This window comes from Leguminivora glycinivorella, chromosome 19 (genome assembly GCF_023078275.1).
Source record: "Leguminivora glycinivorella isolate SPB_JAAS2020 chromosome 19, LegGlyc_1.1, whole genome shotgun sequence".
NCBI lineage: Eukaryota > Metazoa > Arthropoda > Insecta > Lepidoptera > Tortricidae > Leguminivora > Leguminivora glycinivorella.
This window is the reverse complement of record NC_062989.1, coordinates 1,289,188-1,307,116: the sequence shown is the minus strand read 5'-3', so window position 1 is coordinate 1,307,116 and position 17,929 is coordinate 1,289,188. Positions and strand designations below refer to the sequence as shown.

General features: G+C 38.8%; 1 protein-coding gene across 1 annotated transcript in view; it reads right to left on the bottom strand.

The window, feature by feature from the left end:
- The window catches only part of LOC125236632 (nucleoporin 88), a 316,860-nt gene that overhangs the window by 41,107 nt on the left and 257,824 nt on the right, over positions 1 to 17,929 (bottom strand). The window lies entirely within an intron of this gene.

The window sequence follows — 17,929 nt, the reverse complement described above, 5'->3', positions numbered from 1 at the left end:
GCCCAAAAAGGGTGAAAACGATGAACAACATACATTACTATAACATTTCTAGGTACATTTGGAGCCAGATACATAGTTTAATATAAATACACGAATTCATTCCCGCACCCAAAACCCCGATGTATGCTTATACTGTATGGACAAAGCTTAGTAAAAAGATCAATCCGATTTCTTTTGACAAATAAAAATTGCAGATATTTTGGCAAGACGTACAGACTTGTGAGCGGTAAGGTAAGGTACGGTTAACGTTGATCCGGGCTAAATCTGTACCTAATCAAATATCTATTAAGCGAAGGTTGACTAAATTACTATAGATGTAGATGTTTTCGAATAAGTTGTCAGTATTACACGATACAAAAAATTATTCTTCTTGAAAAAATAATCTTTTGATTCCCAGAATAAGAGTTTTCCGAAATAATACCTATAGGTAGTAATTTTCAACGATTATGGAAAATTTTGTTGTTGGGTTTTACGATTAGTATTGTATTATATTACGATATTAGTATTGTATTACGATTAGATCACCAAAATTTAACGATTTCATAGCCAATTGAACACCAAAAAGCATAATAGTTTTCATGAATCCATCAGGAGAAAAGTTATAACTCATTTACCTACTGTCGACGGTTAATGCGCTTTTGCTCACGTTGCATTAATCCCTCCGTACCTACTTATAATTGGCGAGTAAAATTCACTGGACTCAGATTTACTAATACATTATCCATAATATAGTATATTCTAGTAAACCAACCTGTGCAACCTATCTTTATCTTTATGTTTATTATATTATACAAAAGGTCCGATATAGTACCTCTATACCACATAACATACCTACTACGTGTACACAGCTAAGCGAACCCCATAAGAAAGAGTAAACAAACTCAGGCAAAAGGACGATAAATTAGAAGTGATTCGCATGTACACAGAAAAGTCCCAAAGAAAACGGCACATTAAGAGCGTAAATCACACAATTTTTACATACCAAAGCGAGGGTCATCGCGGACACGTGAAAATAGAAAAAACCGTAACAAACGGCCCACATTAGAACAATCGCGCCCGCGATGTCTCCGGAACAAAAACCGATAAAAACACGAAAAGGTTCCGATTCGGTAAAAAATAAGAATTAGACAAAGCGTTCGGGTCCTCTATACGTGTCCAGTTTTTTTACGAGCAGCCCTTTTGTCCTTCCGGGCCTCTTTTTTAAATAGATCAGCGAGGGTAAGTAAGGCCGGACATCCAACCTGAATTATTATTGTGGATTTTTCTGCTCGGCATTCATAAATATTTTCCCGAGACCCCCGCCCAGGATTTACTCGAATCGGCGTAGAATTATAAATTCGTTTAATAAAATATGATACGATAAAGCCGCTTTTTTACTCGAGCGGACCTCTATTATATTTTGTTTAATTTATATATGAATAATTTAATTTAAAAAGGAAATCTCGGGGCTAATGAAATTTTTGTTTTCGAGATAATGAATTGAAAACACGTCGCCGGACGGTGTCGTCGCGCTGTTATTCTTTTCTCGCCGCTCATTCGGATTCATCCGCCGTATTTAAAAACCCAAAATAAAATAAAATATATTAATGTATTAATTATGGAGATGTATTTAGGCGCGGTACTATCGCGGGTGCTGCACACGTTTTTGTAAGGGATTTTTTATCACGCATGTAAAAAAATAATTACGAATCTTACTGTGCGGCGAGCGATATAATTCGCGTGTTTTTACAGTTTTTTTGTGGGTTACCGGGTGCAAGTGAAGGTAAAAAGTATAAAACGCGGGCGGTTTGAGATATCGGTCCGCAAAAAGGCCAACGACGCCTTTAATCAACACGCAAACGACCCGGCGCGCGATCAAACGGGCCCGTATTAAAAATAAAAACCGCCACACAAATATAAAACGGAGAACATCGATCCAGACTGCCACGACCACGGGGGATTAAAATCGTAACGAACGCACAAAAATATTCAAATACAATACTAACAAATTGATACAAACACTCATTAGGGCCGAATCGCGGAAGGCTCCCCTGCGGCGGGCGGCGGGGCGGCCCCGAGCCGATCTCACCGACATTACAATCCACATCCAACGTACAAATATTATCTAAAATTCCTTCTCATTTATAATCCTTTTGTGTCCTCAGCGCGGTCCTCCGTCAAATCCCCCTCCCCCACGGGGCGGTGGGGTATTTTTATATTTTTAATCGCGTCGGGCATTATCCAAATGGACATTGGCGGTCGTGCCGACTGTCGCTGCCGCCGAGATGATAAATTCTCCTTTCGTTCGACACCCGCACCCTGTTTTGTTTCGTCCCTTCTCTAATGTGGCTCCTTTATTTCTACTATTGGCATCGAAGTGGAAAAAATGTACGCTCCGTCATTAATTATGGGCGATTTGTCTGCGGCTGACTCGCGAGCATTCTTCTTCTTTCCGGTGTTCGACGATTAAAAATGGCTTGCCATCTGTGCCCTTCTTCGGTCGGGTTTTTTCCTCAAATGAGAATTGATTGTGGCAATCCGGGCGATCGTTTGATGCAGATTCGAAGCGCGGCCGCTTTCTGTTCCTTGATCGATGTTCGCTACATTGTCGCTTCTAATTACCTTCCGTTTTTAATAAAGTTTTTAATAATGGCGGACGGAATGACGTCGCGATGAATAATGGTTGATACTGCGAGCCAGAAAGATTGCTGAACTAGGAGTTATATGGCGTGCAGGTGGCGCGGAAAATGAAGATATTCGCGAAGGGAAAATAAAGTTGGAGGCGAGGGTAATGACGCCATCGATAACCCATAAGCGGGGAAAAATCGGCGACAAATCATCCCTAATTTCCCTTCCGAGCGATACAATAACACCGATCCCCTTTTAAAATTGCCGAACAAGAAGAACAATATCTTCCGTAACATAAAATTCGAAAAAGTTTAATGGGAGCTAAATCCTGACCAATAAAACATAAAAACGGGGATATATTGTGGAGGAATCCGAAGCGTCCATCGTATTAGTGCGGAGAGGAGACGTGGTGGTCGCTACTTTGCATATAGAAAAGCAATTCGTTTTTTCGCGTGTTCCCGAAAAATAGAAAAAGTCTGGTAAGCGGAGCTCCTCGGTTATGTGTGGTTCCGCAATGGGTAATATGCAGGGCTACTTAGAATAGATAGTCGAAAACTCTTTGAATGAGTATTCATACTTTCATACTAATATTATAAATGGGAAAGTGTGTGTGTCTGTTTGTTTGTCCGTCTTTCACGGCAAAATGGAGCGACGAATCGACGTGATTTTTTAAGTGGAGATAGTTGAAAGGATGGAGAGTGACATAGGCTACTATTTGTCTCTTTCTAACGCGAGCGAAGCCGCGGGCAAAAGCTAGTATCTTATACTACTGTCTTATTTGTTTTGTTTTCTTTATGCAGCTGATGTTTCTCTGGAATGCTTTGACATGTAAGCATTATCTTTTAATTCGTTTTGCTACGGGCATCTTCATTAGACATAGACATCTTACTATTCCTAAATTACTTAGTTCAAATGCGATAATAACAATCTCTCGATCTTAATACCTTATAAAAAAAGTCGAATCGGGACAACAGACTATTGTAACCTATTGCCAATTGGAAGTCACCTTTTTCTTCAACCCGCATATTTAGCATAAAAAACAATTGACCAACGATCAGCAACCCTTGCCCAGTGTCCCCAAAAAACGGAAAAAGTGCAGTGGATTGCGGCAAGAATTAATGGCGCGAAACTTCGGTTCGCCCGAGGCGCGATTCAAATTTATGTACGTCCACGTTCGGGTTTTTTGAGGCGATAGTGTTTTTTTTTTGCTAGTTGATTATGTTGGGTTTGTGATTCTTTGGGTTTTTAAGGACGTTTGAAGCGTTTGGGAACTGTTGCCGTTTGTAATGAAACTAAGGAAAACTTTTGTCATATGTAAATAGGGTTTTAGTATGTTTTATGAGTGAATGCAACTTATTAAATGAAAAGGCATAGTCTTGCCACCAATATAGGAATATATTTTCCGTACATTTAAACTGGTAATAAGTTTAGTGTAAAAAAAAGTCATGGACCTTCTCAAAGTCACAAACATATACATACATATAATCACGCCTGTATCCCATGAAAGGGTAGGCAGAGCACATGAACTACTAAGTTTCAGTGCCACTCTTCCTTCACCTTCTCAAAGTCACAAACTTATTTTTATTTGATTCTTAAAATACAGTCAGATACCAAGGGTGCATGGAGACAAACATGAGTCTCCTCATGTGTTGACTGAGTGCAACGATCACAGGACAAACCACATCAAAGGTCAGATAAGATTGTTTGAGGAGTTCGCTACCTCAACTGAATGGATTAGCCAGTATTTTCAGCCCGTCGCGCAAAATTTGGTACTACCCTTATTAATGCAATCAATCCCTATGATTTGTGGATATAGATCCACCTACAATCTACTCTGAGGGATTGCATTGTGAATTTAACAAGTTCGACTTGTTGCGGGTTTATCCGTTTGAATCAAACGTATTTTAGTAAACGGAATAAATCACAACATTGATGATACAAGTCGAATTTGTTCGAACAACAAGGTCAAACTTGTTAAAAGATATTTGATTGAATCAGCTAAACATATGTTTAAAACAATATGTGTCATGTTGTTTTTATAAAATTCAAACTTTAATTTAGTTGATTCAAATCACGAGTAACTTGTAGAATGTACTAGTTACACTTGACAAAATTGATGTTTGAACCAAAGAGCACGTAGGCGCTATTTTAACCAAAAATCTTGTTGAACGAACATGAAAACTGGTTTTTTTTTCTCTCAGTATAATATAGCTCCGGTCAGTGAAAAGCCTAGTCAGCTAATAGCCTATATTACCAATCGCAGTTGAAGCTTTAAAATGAGCAAGGCTAGCACATTCACCATTGCCGACGTTCGTCACATGCTGCCGCGCAAAGGCGGCATATTCGCCAGTTGTTTACGTGCGGTGTCGATTGCGGACGACGTATTGTACTGGTTGTTTCGGTTGATCTTGATACTTTATTGACATACAGTCACTTTTAAATAAATATTACTAAAATAAGCATAATAAGCAGAAGAGAAGATCTCTATGTTGGAGATACCGTTTACAAGGGGGTGGCCAAATTCAAATACTTAGGTTGCACCGTCACCGACACCAATACCCGGGAGGAGGAAATTGACATCCGAATCCAAAACGCCTTGCGATGTAGTGCCGCCCTTCATAAGGTGTTGGTGTCCAAGCTCCTGAGTAAGATCACAAAAATACGTATATATATATAAGACCGTTATACGACCAATACTCATGTACGGATGCGAGACTTGGACACTGACCCTTAAAGAAGAAAATAAGTTACTGGTGGCAGAAAGGAAAGTGCTAAGAAAGATCTTGGGTCCTGTCAGGAGAGCGGATGGTAGTTTAAGGCTCCTCAAAAATGCCGAAATTGAAGACCTTGTGGCTGCACCTAACATCATCGGCGAGACTAAGACCCATCGTCTCCGTTGGCTCGGCCACGTTTTAAGAATGGAGGGAATAGGTCTCTCAGTAGGACGGAGGCCAAGTGGACGGCCTAGATATCGTTGGGGTGATGCCGTTGAAGTGGATCTGCACGATCTTCAAGCATACAACTGGAGGGACGTCGCTAAGGATCGGGATGATTGGCGTACACTCGTGTCGGAGGCCAAGACTCATTTTGGGTCGCTGTGCCGATAAGTAGTAGTAGTAAGCATAATATGTTATTTAGTCACACTATGCTTTCTATTAAACAAAAATCATAAATATTCGCTTGACAATAATTTTATCCGCGCCTGGTGATTATTCTCTAGATATTTTTATTTTCATCTTCTTCTTTGCATCCTGTTACCCTCTGCTGGGGTGTGGGGCTCGAATAATATTTCTCCATTTACTCCGGTCTTGGGCAGTTTGGGTAACCTCTTCCCACCCCATGCAGCACCTTGCGCTCCTGCTGAACCGAGCGACGCCAAGTCGATTTAGGGGATTTTATTTTCATACTCAAAGTATTCTGTGAAATAAATATTACTCCTATTGGCATGCATTGATATTTATATTTTATAAATCACTTCATGCTAGCTTGACAATAAAAGACAATAAAGCAGCAAGTGGGAGAAATGTATCTATTAGTAACATTTTTCGTTGGTTAAAACGGATAAGAAAAAAAAAGTAAACGCGTTCCGGGCATGCATCGTCGGCAGAGTATGCATCGGCACAAAATTAAACTAGCTACTAAAAAATTAAACTAGGTACTAAACTGGGCCATTTTTTTCAAAGTTGTCCACCCCACTTTTTTTTGGATTTGGAAATTTTTATGTGGTTCCCACTCAGAATCGCGAGCTCTTTCAATCCTATTAGGAGAAAAAAAGTGGCCCAAGTTTTTCTTCCCATTCCGTTACCATTTTTTCATACATTTTGTATGGCGGGAACGGAATGGAAGGTTTGAAAAATGTATGGAAATCTTGGGACATTTTTTTTCTCCTTTCAAGACCTCGCGATTCTGAGTATGAATTGTGTAAAAAATACCGATGTTACAAAAAAAAGTGGGGTGGAAAACTTTGAAAAAGAATGGCGCAACTAGCAAAAGCACAGCAAGTATCAACACAGCTACATCCCCCTGCACCGTGTGGTCACAACGATCGGCTCACCTCGCTCGCATTTTCCCGCGTTTTTCCACCGCCTTTCCTTTTTCCACCGCGGTCGAAACTGTTTAATGATTTGAAAAACGTGTTCTATCAGGCTTTACGTGGAAACAACCGAAAAAAAGCCGACAACAAAGGGTTCACGGCAAATATAGACTGGTTGGTCACATTTGCCGCCTTCAAACTGTTTTTCTGCACGATTTTCAGCTGTATTTTCACTCTGATTAGGTTTTGGGTTAGATTTTAGCAGTATTTATTGGCTTTTGTGGGTAGATCTCATCGGCAATTTATTATATTTTGTCCGTTGTGAATTTACGATTATTTGCGAAGGACAAAGGGCGGTGGGCGCGGGCTCTAACGCCAATAAACGTGTGATGAATGCTTATCTGTCGGTCGACAATTATCGGTATGTCACTGGTACTGACACGTTATGTTAGCTAATCATTGAATCACATCGATCTTGTATTGTATGCTCTGAAGTACCTGTGATTAGTATACTATCGACTCAAATAAAATAATAGTTATTTGTTATACAAGGGGGCAAAGTTGTATTTTAACACACAAAATTTTTCCCCTCACTACAGCGAGGAAACTACAACGGCAAAAATGCGTTTATCACTGCTTGCTTGACGTTATTGAAGGGCAAATTACTTTACCCACTACTGGATAAAATGCGTTTTTACCCGCTGGTATCTATTAAAGGACAAAACACGTGTTTCCGAGCTAGTGAGGGGAAAAACTATTGATACTAAATTATCATTTCCCTGGAAACTACAGTATGGCTTTAGCACACGATGTCGTAATGTAAGTGAAGCGTAAGCACAACAGGCACAAACATACAATAAATTCTACACAAGAAGCGTTGTGGCAGCTCTTATTTCTAGACTTGTTTGACCATGTACACGTCATGTGGAATGAGCTGGATGCCGAGGTATTCCCGATGAACTACAGTATGGGGTTCTTCAAAAAAGGAGTATACAAGTTTCTAATGGGTGACCGCTTTCCATCGGGTGGGCCTTATACCTGTTTGCCACCGACTAGGTATAAAAAAAATGTGCTGAGGGCATTATAGCCAGTGACCGATAACTCCTTCGCTGCAGTTGCAGCTTGGAAGCATGGTGGAATTATGGACGAAGAGTGCTGCTATTTCGGCAGTTCCATATAGGTATCTGCCGCAACTTAGGTATATGTGGTGAAGTGAAAGATTATTGTCGCCAACATCAATTTTCGTATTTTGACTGTAAGTATGTAACTCTGTTATTCTGTAAATCTATGGCTCTTTGTTGCTTGTGATCTGATTCACTTGAACATTCGTATGGCCTAAAAATAGAGGCTAATATTAAAATCACACATTTAAACATTAATCCCTTGATATTTGTCTGCAAGTCACGTATAAAATATAAACCAACATTTCATCCAAAATTAAAACAGCAAGACCAATGGCCATTAAAAATATCCGTACCTATAATTTATATATTTACGTTCCCGATGAGATATAACCGAGGGTCGACCGATCGCTTCCGTTGTTTTAATTAAACAAACCGAATATAATATACGCGGGGTATACTGTTACATGAATGCGGATTGGTGGGTTACCATAGGAACTCGATGTGTAGCATTTCATCGACGACCGATTTGGCCTGGCGCCTAGTGACTCTGCCTACTAAGCCGCGGTCCCGGGCCTCGAGTCCTCGAATCCCGGTAAGGGCATTTATTTGTATGATGATCACAGAGCTATTTGTTTCTGTCATGGATGTTTCCTATGCTGTATATATACTAATATTATAAATAGGAAAGTGTGTGTGTCTGTTTGTTTGTCCGTCTTTCACGGCAAAACGGAGCAACGAATTGACGTGATTTTTTAACGGGAGATAGTTGAAGGGATGGAGAGTGACATAGGCTACTTTTTGCCTCTTTCTAATGCGAGCGAAGCCGCGGGAAAAAGCTAGTTTGTTTATATAAGTAAGCATATTGTCGCTTAGCACCCATAGTACAAGCTTTGCTTAGTTTGGGGCTAGTTTCATTTGTGTTAAGGTGTCTCCCAATATTATTATTTATTTTTGGATGCTGGATATGGTATATACGAACACAGGCTAAAGAAAAAAGCATTGACTTTAAGCCACACAGATCCAAATATTGTAACTGTATTTCTTCAAAATGCCATCTTTATCTTACATGTTACGATATTTTTAGTGTAAAGGAAAATTTTCCGCGATCAAGAATAGGTGTAAATGTAAAGGTACCATCCAGATTCGTACTATACCCGGTTCTGCTTTCCGGATTTTTTACATTTGACACACACCTTACACCTTAATACGCATCTCGTAGCTGCTACGACAGATGATTTTATAGTAAGCTGTGAGTTTTGTATGCTACGACGCTACGATATGCTACGTCGTAGAACCACTAGTCGTTTAAATCCTACATATTACTGACTCACGCCGCTGGAAAGGCTTTTATATGCCTGCCTTTATTATACAGTGTGTGTAACACTTAAAATAATTGATTAAGAAATAAAGCTGACAGTACAAAACCCGTAGATCAACTAAATTAAATTAGTACATTACGATACAAGTGCGGAATAGAGACTCGTGGCGATTTAAAACACTCCCTTCGGTCGTGTTTTAATTTATCGCCACTCGTTTCGAACTTCCTTTTTGCACATTTATCTTACAACGTTTTTCAGTACAGATGTTCCTCCGAAGTTTTGACCTGACAAGAAATGAACTACTTCTCGCACTAGTGCGTTAAAAACAGCACCATCTGTACAGAAAAACATGTAATACGTTAACCATAACTCACCTCGAAAACAAATAGTAACGCATCCATTAAAAAATAGGGGAAGTACGAGTATGAATAGAAAAATAGGATTACACATTTATTCTATTTGCGAGTGACGTTTAGTATGAACGCGGTCCCCTAGGGGGCTCTAGGGTCGCCCAAGATCATTGGCCCGAAGGTCGATATGAAAAAACATTGTTTTATAAATAGTACTATTTGCTATAACCTAACCACAAAATTAAAATTTTGAAAAAACCCCCGACTGCGACATAGTAGACCGATTTTCATGAAACATGGCTAAGAACACTCCCGACTAACTCAGCTTTCAGACAAAAAAACTAAATCTAAATCGGTTCATCCGTTCGGGAGCTACGATGCCACAGACAGACACACACACAGACAGACAGACAGACAGACAGACAGACTGACAGACCGACAGACAGACAGACAGACAGACGGACACGTCAAACTTCGTTTTTGCGTCGGAGGTTAAAAACAGAAATTAAAATTTGGCCAAACATTCAAGTTGATAATGACCTGTGACCTATTTAACAACAATTGCAATTGTTGTCCGACAGTGACACTTTGCCTTTCATTGCCTGTCCAACAAAATACTGAAGCCCGTTGACCACGAATACTGTAAAGTGTTCGAAACGTAGGGATGGATTGTAATTTTTTTTTATATTATGAAGTGTTCGTTTTATTTATAAACAACATATAAAATAATACAATAAACACTTACAACAAAACTTATAAATAAAATATTTGGCCCAGGTCTTGCTCGTTGGGTAAAGTGCCCATAAGGCTGGCCGCATTGCCCCGCTGGATAGCAATGATGATCCGCTGAGCAAGGTATTTGCCAGCCCTCTGGTCACCAGAAGCGTCTATAAGGCGCTTAGATAGCTCCTTGTAGATGCAATGCGCACTTGGCCCCCACGGCCCCAGGGTTTCGACCCCAAACGCCGCAAATATGTAACTACTTCATTATACGCGATTTAATCCGTTTCCATAGTTTTATTTCATAAGTAACTATCGCAGTAACCGAAGACAATATTAATATCCATTAAACCAGAAATCGCCACAGAATTGTGTCACTATGGTGAAATTGCCCAATGGTAAAAAATTGTGGAGCAAAAAGTGTACTCATGCCGATAAAACACTTCCAACTCTGGTGCTGCAGGTGTCCATGGTGGTGATCGCTTAAAAACAAAAAAACAACCAGTTTTCATGTTCGTTCAACAACATTTTTGGTTAAATAGTGCCTACGTGCTCTTTGGTTCAAACAACAAGTTAGATTTTGTTCATTGTAACTAGTAAATTCTACAAGTTTCATTTCAATCGAAAATTCTAACGATACCCCACTTGACCTAGTAACTTGAAATTTACAGTTCGCCCCCCTTTCATTTTGGCCATTTTCTACAATTAAAATTAATAAATAAAAAAAAATTATACTTTCTATTTGTAAAGGTTTACAATGCTCACAACTATTCCAAATTTCAAGTTGATAGCGTTAGTAGTTCTCGAGATATTTAGTAATGTGACAGACGGACAGAGTCGCACCATAACGCCGCGTCTTGCGTGAGCGACGAACCCGCGACGGCGATGCGATGCGATGCGATGCGACGAAATCAAACCTTCTATCTCTATGGACTTGTCTTAGGTGGGCGACGGAACGCGACGGCGATGCGACGCGACGAACTAGCGATGAACATGCGAATGTTAAGCGACGCGATGCGACGCGATGCGACGCGATGCGATCAAACCGCTGTGTTCATATGGGAGTGTCTTGCGTAAGCGACGGCCCGCGACGGCCCGCGACGGCGATGCGACGCGATGCGATGGCGATGGGCGCGCGATCAAGCTATTTGATTTTTAGAAGCAAATTCAATACGTAGAGAGGTCGGACTAGAGAAATAACGATTGATTACTAGTCTCATATTTCATTCTTTATATTTTCTTATAATAAAAATTCAAAATATTCAAATTAACATAAGTTGACCAAAGGAGTAATGTGCCTAAAAAGTAAGGAAATTACAACTTTTGTAACTTGTATTGACAGCCTTTGATTATGTGCACGGTGATACGAGATTGTCTGCGTAAAATATTAAAATTTAAGTGTGAACTAAAAATATGAAACACTAGTGCGATGACCTTACGATATATGTACTAGCACTTGACTTTGGTGAATAGGATCACAAAATTAACTAGTTATTACAACGGGCTCGTAGCCTAGCGGTTTCGACGTCTGGACGCCGCGCCAGCGGTGTGAGTTCGAACCTCGGCTGAGGCGTGCTTTTGCAGTTTTATTTTTGTTTCTTTTATTTTCTATTATTTGATTGTTTACTTTTTTCTTTCTGTAAGAATCTTCATTCTTATTTTTATTTTATTTTTAATAACTCCGGCTTTTATACTAACAAGGAAAGGTACCCATACAAAAAAAATATAATTAGACTACTCTTTAAGGGGCGTTCATTGTAATTCCTGCGATTCCTGCATTTATTGTAACTCTTAAATAATAATATTATCCTAAACCAGAACTTCTTGTTGCCATATAAAAAAAAATACATATAAGACATACCTTTGTGTCGATAGATATTTTTCAGTACAGATGGTGTTTTTATTACGCACTAGTGCGAGAAGTGGTTCATTATATGCCAGGTCGAAACTTCGGAGGCTCATCTGTACTGAAAAACGTCGTACGATACACGTGCGAAAAGGAAATTCGTAACTCGTGTCGATTTAAAACACTCCCTTCGGTCGTGTTTTAATTTATCGCCACTCGTTTCGAACTTCCTTTTTTACGCACTTGTATCGTAATGTACTATTTTAAAGCACATAAAATTCGAATAAAATATACAGCGCTCATAGACAGTGGACCTACGTTCGATAGTCCGGCGCACCGTGCTCTCGTAAGCGTAAGCAGGTAGATAGTTCTGAGAAGTGCTGTATAGGTCCTGCGACTAAACAAATCTTGATCCTGTTGGTGGCAAACAGGCATACGGTCCGCCTGATTTTTACACATGCAATTTTATCCAAGAAATTTTACTTGAAATCTGATGAGAGTTTGAATTATTATTATATTTCGGGACCAGGGGACCGATTTTTGAGTCTCACGCGTTCGAATTCAGAAAATTGTCACTGAAAATACTAAGCAATTCACTGTTTTCAACCGGTATTTTAGTGACAAATCCCATATGTGAGATTCAAAAACCGGCCCCCAGGATGAGGTTCTGGTTTTCATGGTGGAGTCAGGATATGGTCAACAAAACTGCTATTTTACTCATAATAACTCCACTATGTTTGGGCTTATTACATTTGGGCTGATGAGCAGCGTCGATCTCGATGATGTCCAAGGTCACATGATCGAGTCAGGAAATGAATAACAGAACTGCTATTCTACTTATCGTAACTCGACCATGTTTGATCTCATTAGCCGGGCCAATAACACATGTAATTTTATGCACACAGCTCAGCTCTTTGAAACTGTTTATTTTAAGTTACTTACAATTAGTAGGTACCATATAATAATAATATATTCTTATCTCTTGTAAACTTTACAAAAAAGTTAACACATGAAACCAAAAGAATTATTACTAGCAATTAAATTCAAAACTATCAAGATCATTCTTGCCTGTGTGTTGCGTTACCGGTGGCTCGCGTACCGAGCACCAACGCCATCTATCAATGGCTATTTCACGAAATTGATGAACGCTCTAAGGAATAAGGGCTCTTAGTGTAGTGGTTATGCCAGTCGACACTAGATGGCAGCATTAAAAACACTGGGTTACACTGTATGACATTTTTTCATTTCAACATTAAGTAAATAGCATTCGTTATAAGTAAATAGTATACGTTAATTCGTTGCTCAATTTTGCCGTGAAGGACGGACAAATAAATAGACACACACACACTTTCCCGTTTATAATATTAGTATGGATTAAAATAAACATTAAGTTCATAAAAACAAAATGCAGTATTATTGTGTGCTACTTAAAACTTTCCTTGTTAGTATAAAACCCGGAGTTCTTAAAAAAAATAAGAAAGTAGAATCTTAGAGAAAGAAATAAGCAGGTAAACAAAATCAAATAATCCATACTGATAAAACTGGAAAGTGTGTGTGTGTCTGTTTGTTTGTCCGTCTTTCAAGAGAAGCCGCGGGCAAAAGCTAGTAGAACATAAAAGGAAAAAAGTAAATAAAAATGCAAAAAGATTGCGTGAGGCGAGATTCGAACTCACGACACTCATGGCGCAAACGATTCCACCTAGAAGTCAAACCCGCTAGACCATTTGCACATTGTGAAAGACGGCGAATCTTGTGATTCTAATCACCAAAATGCTAGTGCCGAAGTTTCGCGCGATGGATACGCGATGACCTTGAGCCATCGCCGTCGCATCGCGTCGCATCGCGTCGCGTCGCGTCGCGTCGCCCGTCGCTCACGCAAGACGGAGCGTAAGGATTCCTGTTGTACCTTTTTGTTACGGAACCCAAAAAATACTATTCATTATTTAGCGTATTACAATCGTCATCAGATAACACTTGTTAACGGTTATTAAGTCCATCTTTAATCTATTTCTGCAAACCATACATCACATTGATCAAAAATATTATATGCATTTTATTTCACCCCTTCTTCTAGTTAATGATCGACCAGCGGTACTGTAAAAAGGGTTTAAAATATTAGAATATATGCATATTTAATATCTAAGTCCGATGACCTCGGTAACCCTTCAAACGTGCAATTATATTTGAGGGTCAACGGTCTTGTATTTATTAGACAAAACGATCAAAGTGCATAGGAATTCTTTACATATATAAGTAAGGTAATAGTACATTACGATACAAGTGCGTAAAAAAGGAAGTTCGAAACGAGTGGCGATAAATTAAAACACGACCGAAGGGAGTGTTTTAAATCGTCACGAGTTACGAATTTCCTTTTCGCACGTGTATCGTACGACGTTTTTCACTACAGATGACCCTCCGAAGTTTCGACCTGTCATATAATGAACCACTTCTCGCACTAGTGCGTATAAAAAACACCATCTGTACTGAAAAAATAGTTTTAGGTTGGCATGATTTAGATAGATTTAGATTTCTTTATTTCATGATAAAAATTACACTATACATTTGTTACATGCCAAAGTTATGTTTATCTTCTCATCATGATCGTCAAAAATTACATTATGAATTGAAAATAATAAAATGAATAGTTTCTCCCAATAAGGATCGTCATTTACAAATAGAAATACACAAAGCACAATAAAATTAACAAATGAAATAAAATCCGAAGTCAGTGTAATCAAATGCATGCTATCACAAATTCAATTCCATGTACTCATTTACAGAGTACAGTGGGTTATCCACGGGTTATCTATAAGTAACAAAAGGTTTCTCAATTTGCGCTTAAATGCTTCGTCACATGGCTCATTCCTAAGATCGGCAGGTAAGTGTTCGAAGTAAGTAGGGCCAATGACACGCGGGTTCTTTCTTGAAAGTGCCATGCGACGGGGGACTGTTCTCAGACGGCCTGTATCTCGAAGCTGTTTGCCCGGACAGGCAACGCGAGCAAATTGAGATTGATAGTTGTACAATCACAAATGTCAAAATTAATCTCAACAGCGCTGACTATGATTTTGGATTACTTTTTCACCTTACAATTTTTTGCACAAAATAATACGTTTAAAACAATAATATTTAATAATGCTAAACATACAATTTAAATGTTTCAAAAATTCTTCTGTCTCAAACATACCAATCCAAACCAGAGGCTTAGAAAAATCATTAATACAAAAGCGAGAAACTCCCGTACGGCGCATATAATAAAATTGGGGCTGTAAAATAAAATGGTTCCAATAAATTGTAAATGGAATCGGCTGCTGGTTGTGACTGCGACCTGTTGGGAGCAAACAAAAATTCACCCCGCGACTTTGTTACAATGATGTAGAATCAATGGAAGAGACTACATATTTTGCAGTTAAATTTTATTTGGTATTACCTTATTTGAGTACCCTACTTCCCTTAACTTGGCAAAAAGAGTTCCAGCTTGATTCTGATTCAGAAAATACAAAAGGGGTTCAGTGACCATTCGTCAGAGTGAACATTGTCTAATTAAGGGTTAAAAAATGGCAACAAATACATTTTTTTATCATATTATTTAAAAAGGCTAAGATAGCAGTGGCCAATGCCAAATGCAAATGAAATGAGTTTAGATACAAATCACAGGCCCAGCCCAGAAGATACACAGGATCATTACTGTACACATTTTATTCTAAAATTGTTTTACCTAGGTCTTCAGGTCTTGTGTATGTAAAAACTCTTGTGAAGTGTAATGTATGTGTGCATTTACGAAATAAATGAATATGAATATAAGTACCTATAAATAAGTCAAGTGTGGTGACGGGTTAAGAATTTAACCACCACCTTTCCTTCCGTGGGTGTCGTAGAAGTCGCCTGTGGGATCTGAGTTACATTGTGGTGTGGGAGACGGGCTGGCGATATGTCAGCTACAATACAAAAGTGGCACTGAAATATGCAGTTTCAACCTACCCCGTTTGGGACAGGCGTGAGTTTATAAGTATGTATAAAAACTAATTTCACCATTTTTTTACAAGTGCATGACCACTTCCAGCACATCATCCATTTTTAAATAATTAACACCCGTCCCAGTTTTTCCGTTTAAATCGTCAGTGATCAATATTGTAACAATACCGTAGCCCGCCAATTGAATTACTTATGTGTCGTGATTGGCCTGAGCCCGTAGCCAAGAGAACAATCGTTGACGAATCGTGTCGTATCGTTGTTTTCTATCTCTATCAATTCAGCATACAGTAGGACCGATCAAACTTTGCATAGCGACTTTTGAAGTCATAATGAACAACTTTTATTATGGGACCAATGCTGAAATTGTAAAAAAAAAAATGTGGCTGTTCCACAGAAATTAATGAGCGACATCATGATGACCTTCGATGTGTGGTTCAATTTTTTTTGCGATTTCAGCATTGGGCCGTGTATATGCTTTATTCAAATATATTTAAACAGACAAGCACTCTTAAAATGTAAACAATGTACAATTTTAATGACTGATGACCTACTGACGATCGGTCTGGTTTAGTCGGTAGTGACCCTGCCTGCTAAGCCGCTGGTCCTGGGTTCGAATTCCGGTGAGGCCGTTATTTGTGTGATGAACACATTTGATCCCGAGTCATGGATGATTTCTATGTATGTAATTCGCCATCAATACACACTCTTGGCTAGAGGCCCTGGAGAGTGATTGTGATTGCGATGTTGATTGCGGTGGAATAACTGATTGCGCGGCCGATGGATCTTATTAGGTGTTGATTTGGGTTTTAAATTGGAGTGTGGAGTAATTAGGGCGAAATTGCTTTTTTAGATTATGTGTGTGGGAGGAAGTGACGAAAAAGGTAATGAAGAGGCGAATAGATGAGAAAAACGCAAATATTTTCTTCCACATTTACAAACTTTCTTTCATTAACTTTGAGAAGAAATAGAGAATAATAAAACCCCTTGTTCCTCGTCGATAACCAAGTTTGATAACTGGTTTTATATGAAGAAAAACAATTCTTCTTAGCTAACTGGGTTAAGAAAAGGGATTTTTTTTCTTCGTAGAAAACCATTATTTTTTTGAAGTTTTCTACGAAGAATATTTTTTTCTTCTTTGCTTACCCGGTTATGAAATGGTTTTTTTTTTCTTAGTAGAAAACCATTATTTTATACAGTTTTCTATGAAGAATTTTTCTTCCTCTTGGCTAAGTTAAGAAGAATTATTTTTCTTCATACAAAACCAGTTATCAAACTTAAAGAAACATTAAAATCGGACTGTGTTCAAAAGGTTGTGAAACATTAGAGAACACGGTTAATTTCATTGGTTTCATTACACACTATTTGAAATCAATATAGTTGAAGAAATTCAGACCACAAATCCTTAGCCACCGTGATAATCGTGTGCGCTCTGTGGGGAACTAATACATCAACAAAACCGCAAAATACGTAAAAATAAGCAAAAACAATACAGTATATCAGCAATTCCCGAACAGTTTGGACATTTGGATCACGTCTCCGATTTTGATAAAAATTGGTAGGCTAATAGAGTCCATGATGCTGAGCTCCCACTAGGTTTCTCAAAATGTCCTAGGTTGTTTGTATGAAACCTTCCTTTTTTTTGTTATCAGATTTATATACATTTCCGGTAACAAAAAAGGAAAGTTTCATACAAACAACCTAGGACATTTTGGGAAACCTAGTGGATCTTGCTCAGCATCATGGACTCTATCCGCCTGCCAATTTTTATCAAAATCGGAGACGTGATCCAAATGTACAAACTTATCGGGAATCGCTCATAAATAATCTTTTCTCAAACATGGTATGAAATATTGATGTTATATGCCTTATAATTGGCAGCGAAGTATGACGTTGCAGGTGCGGCTAGGACGATTGATAGATAATGGAATTGCCAAGGCCGGCAAAGTCTTCTTTTT